Here is a 9,740-nt window from a genome sequence, read left to right on the forward strand (position 1 = left end):
GAATCTGCATGAGGTGACGTCATTAATTTGAATATGGCGTCATCAATTTGCATATTCATGAGGTGACGTCATTAATTTGCATATTCATGAGTTGACGTCATTAATTTGCATATTCATGAGATGGCGTCATCAATTTGCATATTCATGAGGTGACGTCATTCAATTTGAATCTGCATGAGGTGACGTCATTAATTTGAATATGGCGTCATCAATTTGCATATTCATGAGGTGACGTCATCAATTTGCATATTCATACGGTAACATCTTCAATTTGCATATTCATGAGGTGACGTCATTAATTTGCATATTCATGAGGTGACGTCATTAATTTGCATATTCATGAGTTGACGTCATTAATTTGCATATTCATGAGTTGACGTCATTAATTTGCATATTCATGAGTTGACGTCATTAATTTGCATATTCATGAGGTGACGTCATTAATTTGCATATTCATGAGGTGACGTCATTAATTTGCATATTCATGAGTTGACGTCATTAATTTGCATATTCATGAGTTGACGTCATTAATTTGCATATTCATGAGTTGACGTCATTAATTTGCATATTCATGAGTTGACGTCATTAATTTGCATATTCATGAGTTGACGTCATTAATTTGCATATTCATGAGTTGACGTCATTAATTTGCATATTCATGAGGTGACGTTAATTTGAATATTCATGAGGTGACGTCGTTAATTTGAATATTCATGAGGTGACGTCGTTAATTTGAATATTCATGAGGTGACGTCGTTAATTTGAATATTCATGAGGTGACGTCGTTAATTTGAATATTCATGAGGTGACGTCGTTAATTTGAATATTCATGAGGTGACGTCAATTTGCATATTCATGAGTTGACGTCATTTGCATATTCATGAGTTGACGTCATTTGCATATTCATGAGGTGACGTCATTTGCATATTCATGAGGTGACGTCGTTAATTTGAATATTCATGAGGTGACATCAATTTGCATATTCATGAGGTGACGTCATTAATTTGCATATTCATGAGTTGACGTCATTTGCATATTCATGAGGTGACGTCATTTGCATATTCATGAGGTGACGTCATTTGCATATTCATGAGGTGACGTCGTTAATTTGAATATTCATGAGGTGACGTCGTTAATTTGAATATTCATGAGGTGACGTCGTTAATTTGAATATTCATGAGGTGACGTCGTTAATTTGAATATTCATGAGGTGACGTCGTTAATTTGAATATTCATGAGGTGACGTCGTTAATTTGAATATTCATGAGGTGACGTCGTTAATTTGAATATTCATGAGGTGACGTCAATTTGCATATTCATGAGTTGACGTCATTTGCATATTCATGAGTTGACGTCATTTGCATATTCATGAGGTGACGTCATTTGCATATTCATGAGGTGACGTCGTTAATTTGAATATTCATGAGGTGACATCAATTTGCATATTCATGAGGTGACGTCATTAATTTGCATATTCATGAGTTGACGTCATTTGCATATTCATGAGGTGACGTCATTTGCATATTCATGAGGTGACGTCATTTGCATATTCATGAGGTGACGTCGTTAATTTGAATATTCATGAGGTGACGTCGTTAATTTGAATATTCATGAGGTGACGTCGTTAATTTGAATATTCATGAGGTGACGTCGTTAATTTGAATATTCATGAGGTGACGTCGTTAATTTGAATATTCATGAGGTGACGTCAATTTGCATATTCATGAGGTGACATCATTTGCATATTCATGAGGTGACGTCATTAATTTGCATATTCATGATATGACGTAATTAATTTGCATATTCATGAGGTGACGTCATCAATTTGCATATTCATGAGATGAAGTCATCAATTTGCATATTCATGAGGTGACGTCATCAATTTGCATATTCATGAGGTGACGTCATTAATTTGCATATTCATGATGTGACGTCATTAATTTGCATATTCATGATGTGACGTCATCAATTTGCATATTCATGATGTGACGTTCTCAATTTGCATATTCATGATGTGACGTCATCAATTTGCATATTCATGAGGTGACGTCATCAATTTGGCATATTCATGAGGTGACGTCATCAATTTGCATATTCATGAGTTGACGTCACACACCGACACCGCCTGGCTAATAATTATTTGGTGCAGAAGGGACACTAAAATGAATACACGGGATCGATACACGTGAATTGCTATGCACGATTTTGATATCAGACGAAAATCTTCTGATACCGGGTTAGAAAATGATGAATATCTCCCGTCATGATTTTTTTCTCAAGAAACCAGATTTGGTCTCATAAACTTGGAAATACGTGTTGAACAGATATGATAGTCGCTAGAATGCGCTTTGAAAATTGGCCGTGCGCTTTGAACTCAAAATTTGACCATTTTATATTGCGTTGGTCCTGTTATGGACTGCAGCGTGCAGCGTGTAGTACAGCTGCACTCACTGTAGGCAGTATAAAAGTCGATGACCATTGACCTCAATGGGGTATACAAGCTTAATCACGCACAACCAAGATCGATTACCCGGCTATTGTGAGTAGCCTTAGTTATGTCCCTCGACTAATTATTAGTTTAAAAGAGCTTTAAAGGTTTGAACCAAATGGCTAATCGTGGCTGTGGATTTAACCTACCATGGCGATTCCTGCCATGAAGATATAGGGTCGAAGACACTGTGCGTCATTTGCATATTCATGAGGTGACGTCATTAATTTGCATATTCATGAGGTGACGTCATTCAGTTCAGTTTTTATTTACCATATAAATTTATCATATAAATCTAAACAAACGCAATTAATGGAGGGATGACCAAAAAAGAGCACAAGGCTCGTACAAGTTTGGCCACCCTGAAAGAAATTTATGGAAGAGCTAACTTAAATACTACGTGCAGAGACAAGAGACATTATAAAGCGACAAAACTACAATGTGCAAAACGAGACAGGACAACACAGGTGAGACAGACAAGTATGTTGGCTGTGGCAATATAATCATGATAATAAATAATGGTTTACGAGACACAATTCAAGAAAATATTGATTGTAAATCAACATGATCAAGATGTAAATCCCCAAGCAATCTGATTACAACTCATATTGTGATACAAGATAATCTTTATACAGGTTACTAAAACATTTAACGGTGTTACAGTTTCGAATATTAAGATCAATAACATTCCAACTTAATGGACCCTGTCTTTTAATTGTGTTATTTGCAAGATCTGTTCTGAAGTTGTGAGGTCTATACAGTTCAGCTGACCTGGTTCCATAAGAATGGAAGGTATTACTCTTCTTAAAATAATCAGTGAAAATATTTGGGAGTAAGCCACTTTTGAACTTATACATAAAGAGGGAAATTTGATATTTGTAAATATCAAAAACTGTAAGTGTATTTTTAATCTCTTAAACAAAGGTTGTGTGTGTGCAAGGTAATGTGAGTTGGTACATAAACGGACAATTTTCTTTTGTTTGAGATAAATAGATTGTAAATTGCAATTATTCTTGTCGGCCCAAATGATATTACAATATTGAATATGTGGTAAAACCAAACTAGAATAAAGAGAAAATAACGTTGGGCCAGAAAGTATGTGTTTAATACGATAAAGGATACCTGAATACTTCGAAACAATATTTGTAATATAAGTGTTATGTTGATTCCATGTCAGAGAATCATCAAGAATTATCACGAGAAATTTTGTGTGAGAGACCCTTGAGATAGGTTTGTTTTCAATATTTATTGAAATGGTGTCTGGATACGTTAAACGTGTGTTGTGTGAATAACATATACGCGGTCTTTTTAATATTAAGGGAAAGTTTGTTTACTTGGAGCCATGTGGAAATTTGTGTAAGTTCGTTATTAGCTGAAAGTATGAGGTGATGGAGATTTTTATGTGAAGCCAATAAATTAGTGTCATCAGCATAGATGACAAATGAGAAGAATTTACTTGTAAACACAATGTCATTTATATATAAAATGAATAATAAGGGCCTAAGATCGAGCCCTGTGGAACTCCACAACTTGTATTCAAATGAATTGATTTACGATGATTAAAGTTAACGAACTGGGACCTATCAGTAAGGTAACTCCTGAACCAATCGAAGGCATTCCCACGAATACCGTAATGAGCGAGTTTCGAGAAAAGAATATCATGGTTAACCGTGTCGAATGCCTTCGAGAGGTCCAGGAAGATACCAAGGGCGTGATTTTTGTTATCGAGATCGTTAACAATTTTATTGTAGACTTCCATGATAGCCATAGATGTGGAACGGTTAGAACGAAAACCAAATTGGGAGTTATGAAGTAGATTAAATCGGGAAATAAAATTGTACAACCTCTTGTGGACCAGACGCTCAAGAACTTTTGAAAAAGCAGGAAGAACTGAAATTGGTCTATAATTGGAAGAATCGTGGCGATCACCATCTTTAAAAATGGGAACAACTTTAGCGATCTTGAGTTGGTGGGGAACAAAACCAGAAGACAGGGATAAATTAAAAATGTGGACAAGTGGGGTTGCGATTAAGGTGCTGACTGCTTTAATAACCTCGGGTTTGATTTCATCATGACCACTGCTTGCACCAGGCTTCGGTGCCATACAAAGATTGACTACTTCATCGAAGTTGGTGGGTGAAAAAAAGAGTGAGTTAACAGGAGAATGAGCATTAATTAAAAATTCACGAAAATCAGTATTTGGTTGTTGAAGTTTGCTAGCTAATTTAGATCCAATATTAACAAAATATGAATTGAAATGATCTGCATTATGCTGAGAATCCGAAGTTGAAACGTTATTGATGTTAAACATGGTTGGAAGATCAAGCCTATGTTTTCCTAGCCTATATTCCAAGTTCGTTTTGAGTTATTTCGCTCAGGTACACCTGAGTGAATATATACATTCAGTTTAGACCTTGAAATAAAATTTGACCCTTGAACCTAAGTAGCTCTAAGTCGAGCTTCTTTTGCAAATGCTCTTGCTTTGTAATCACTAAAAATATTTTGTAGAATAATGCATGGTATCTCAGTAATAGAAATGCACTAAATGCAGACTACTGCCAGCTCCTAAAATAACCTCACTCCTCATGACATAGTTCATAAATATATGCAGCAGTGAGATTTCTAGTTTGAGGTGGGGATAGGATATTAGCCTCATTCCACATGAAATTATTTATAAGACTGTGTTCTGTAGCCCATAGTGGAGGGTTTTGTTACCTGGGAATGATAATCAGTTTCAATATTATGAGTGTTGACATATTGATAGTGTAGTGGTCTGGAAGTTGAAGTTGAAGTTAACAAGTTACAAACTGTCCATGAACAGATTTTGTTTTATGGACAAAGTCAGCTATCTAGGTCAGCCTGCATGGTCAATTATACCAAGTTACCAAATGTCCATGAACTTCTTAAATTTGCAATGAGAGATAAGTAAGGTGTTCTGATTGTTCTGGATTTGCCAGAAGTTCACAGTGCATGTGGTCATCTCATCCACACTATATACACAGTAGTCATCTCATTCACACTCTACACAACAGCCTGCCACAGCACCATCTTCAAGAATCAAGACCAACAGAAATTGGAATATTCCGCAGATACAAATTTATATCCAGCAGCATCTTCAACGCCAACAGATTGAAATATCCCACAAACACAAATTTATCAAGTTTAAACCATTTTGGGTAAAATGGCATCTGAAATAGAACAGAGCACATTGGAGCTAAGGGCTTAATTTTTTTTGAAAAAATTATGCATTGGTGATATTAAGTGTGTAATATTTAAATTGTATTATTTAGATCGTTAACTTAAACTTTACTTTTTATTTTCATGGGTAACATTCAAGTGCATAGGCCTACATCACTAAATATGACATAATATGTTAAAGGAGTATTTCACAATCCTATAGCATCCACTTTTTATGACATTTGTCAGTAGATATCCAGGAGCAAAAGCTTAAATCTCACAACTTCAGTTGATCAGATTGTTTGTTTGCAAGAATAAAATAAGCATGTACGCTTATCAATCAACATCAAAATTGATGAGTACTGGTATCATTTTGATACAGCCTCTGTGTATTTATATGCCCCATATGCCACTTGCTGTGTTGTAATTTGGCGAACAAGTTTGACGATATGCTTGCTAAACGAATTAATCGGCAAGAATTATTTTATACAGAAACAGTTCTGCCAGAGTTTTCCAGTGGTATAAAAATGATAAAAATCTGAATATTTCTGCACAAAGTGTGGATCACGGAATGCCCCTTTCAAATTGTGTTGAATTGATGTCCAAATTAGTGCACATCATTGAAATTACATACATGTTTGTAAATTACTTTAGTATAACTTTGGGTTTACTTTTCATTACCATTTGTATATATTACATGTACATGTTGAAGTGTTTAAAAAAATCCAATATGGGGTGGGCCTACATATACACAAAATAGACCTACGTAAACCAACGAAACCTGTTTCTTACTTCATGTATGTTGTGTTATACTCTGATCAGCTCATAATAGGCAGGACTCATAACATTGTGAATTGATATACATGTAGAATTAAATGGCATACACATACAGCTGGGCGCAGCACCTACGCGAACTGCGCTTTGCATATTGCATGAATGACGCATGCTTTTGTGAATTTACGCGCGGCGTAATTTGGAACTTTATTAACTTGCGCAGTAACAAAAAACGAAAAATTCCCGCCTATTAAGAGCTGATCATCTAGTATAAATATATAGAATAACATTAAAGCTATAGTACACTTTTTTATAACAAGAAGTTTATTAGTAGGCCTACATGAATTACCACCGACCTACATTGTACAACCATGTTTTCCAATCATGCCTGAGCACTCCCTTTTAAAGGGGTTTTTATTTTTACAATTCTCTAGTTTCTCAGCGTAGTAGTCTTTTTTGGAAGACCTAATGATAGAAGTCAGTCGATTGCGATAAACATGATAATTCGTTTTATTAGACTCTGTTGGATGACCGACATACTTTCTGTAAAGTTTTTCCTTTCGAACAATAGATTTAAGGACAGCTGTTGTAATCCACGGTTTGCGAGGAGTTCGACGACTACTGGAACTACTAGAGCGAGACGATTTCAAGGGAAAATGAATGTTATATAAATCAGAAAATTTATTAAGAAAAGCCATGTAGGCAGGCTCACAAGAACCTATGTTTTCAACAAAATTCCAATCAACCAGTTTTAAATGATTCTGAAAATTTCGGATTCTATTTTGATTAATTAATCGATATGTTGTATGCTGGTGGTGGCGTGGGTGTGTAAGTGGAATAGATTTGGTAATTTGAAAAATAGGATAATGATCAGTTAAGCCTCTAACGAAAATACCAGATTTTATTTGGTGTGTGAGGACGTTTGTAAAAATATTGTCAAGTAAAGAAGCGGTAGTGGGTGTTATTCTAGTAGGCCTGTCAATCAGTGGGTGCATATTATTATTGTAAAAAATATTGAGAAAATCATTAATTGTGTTATTGTTAGTATGCTGTAATAGATCAAAATTAAAATCGCCAGAAATATAACACTGCTTATTTTCACACGACAATTTAGCAACACAATTTTCCAAGTCAGTAAGGAACATATTTACATTAGTACGATGTGCACGATAAATATTACCCACAATTATATTTTTGTTAACAGAATTTAAAATTTCAATAAATACAGACTCAGAGTGATCGATGTCATCAGATGATTCAACAATTAATTTAAGATCTTCCCTTTCACGGTAAGCAACTGAATCATGAATATAAATAGCAGAGCCACCACTTCTTCTACCTTGTCGGGGTGCATTAACGAGAACATAATTTTCAATATCAATCATATTAAAATTGTCATCATTTAACCACGTTTCTGAAATGGAAATAATTGTAAAAGTGTGACTTAGTCCAGAAATAAAGCTATGAATGTTATCAAAATTTTTGTTGAGACTACGTGAATTGAAATGCAAAATTGAAAAATCATTATCACCTGAACAGGTAATATCGTTGTCAAATAAATAAGAACAATTATTGAGAGGGCTTGTGTGCTCATTCAAATTAATAGATTCATTGGATGATGTCCGAAACATATCTTCAAAGTTAAAGGGATTTAATTTCAAACTAAGCATACGATTAAACTCAATTGTATTGTCAAAACAAAATAAAGCAAATCTGAACTCATCGTCATCGACATAATTCAATTTGATTATGCATGATGTGACGTCATCAATTTGCATATTCATAAGATGAAGTCATCAATTTGCATATTCATGAGGTGACGTCATTTGTATATTCATGAGATGACGTCATCGACATTAGGGTTATTGCTAAGGATAACGGTAAGCTAGGTACACAGCTAACTTCTACCAGTACTGGGCCAGTAATAAGCCGCTTTATCACTCGCCCAGTACTAGCACCAGTACTGGGCTAGCAGCGCTAGCACTGGGCAAGACAAAGTCGGCTAGTACTGGGCAACTACTAGCGCGCTACGTATTGGGCTCGCAATTGTGCCGGATCTGTGCCTAGTGCCAGCCGACTTTGACTGGCCCAGTAATTATTTCACCAGATCTGGCCAAGTACTTGTGGGTGACGCGCTCATACTAGCGAAACAGTTCCCAATCAATTATGTTTTGAGTTTTTTCACCCGTTTCACCATGTTCACGCGTCTGGTTTTGATGCCAGTTTTTAGGCTTTTACATATTAGAACTTCCTCGTTGTGGATATGAATTATAGGCCCCGATGCTGAGCCTTCGTATAATATAAATGGCAACTTTTTTTTAAAGCAATTTATATTAAAAACAAGCCTGGCTTTGGCTTTGCCAAGCCTCATGCATACGCATAGGCATAGCAAATGCACGAATACCAGGCCTACGTCTACAAGACTACATGTCTATTCCAACTTGTACTGTATAAATTATGTAAAACCCTATTTTTGAAAGTTTGAGTAGGCCTAAATAAGGAATCAGTACAATGAGAGTTGTAAATTGTAACGGCCGAAGTTCAAAAAAATGATACGGTAGGCCTACATGCCTTGTGTGTAGCCGAAATGCAATTTATTTGGATCAGCTTAGGCCTAGGCCTATAGTTTAACGGTTTCGATCAGTGTTCTTTCTCAGTGAAAAAGCAAGTGCAAGGCAATTTTAGAGCTAGGCCATAGGCCTATTTGTAAATAAAAAAATCCATTTTAGGCTAGGCCATATTTTAAAGGTGTGAATCGGAAATTTCACTATCTCTTTTTTTTTATTGTTAAGCCTTTTTCTAAAACTAAAGTCTTTATAATTTTTTTTTACAAAAACGGTGTGGGTTTTAGACTGATGGGGTTCCGACAAAAAATAATTTTTACTAAAAGTCGTTTTTTAATTTAAAAGGTTGCTTTTTTATGAAAAGTAGCCTTTTTCTAAAAATACGTCTTTATAAAAAAAAAAGTAGGCCTAACCTTTTTTTCTAAACTTAATATAATGCCGTCTTTTTTTTTCATCTAAGTCGCTTTTTGTTTAGCCCCTGTGTTTAGCGGGGTTTGGACTGACATGGTTTCGGACTTTTGGGGTTCTGCCGAAAAGGAAGTCTTGCTTTTTTGTTTTCTGAAATGACATCTTTAAAAAAGTCGCCTTTTTCTGAAATGATATCTTTAAAAAATTGCCTTTTCCCTGAAATGACGTCTTTAAAAGTCACATTTTTTAAGAATATCATTGAAAAAATCACTTTTTTTCTGAAATGTCTTTTTACTAAAGTCGCCTTTTTTCTGAAATGACGTCTTTTT

Source organism: Amphiura filiformis, chromosome 11, assembly GCF_039555335.1.
Source record: "Amphiura filiformis chromosome 11, Afil_fr2py, whole genome shotgun sequence".
Classification (NCBI taxonomy): domain Eukaryota; kingdom Metazoa; phylum Echinodermata; class Ophiuroidea; order Amphilepidida; family Amphiuridae; genus Amphiura; species Amphiura filiformis.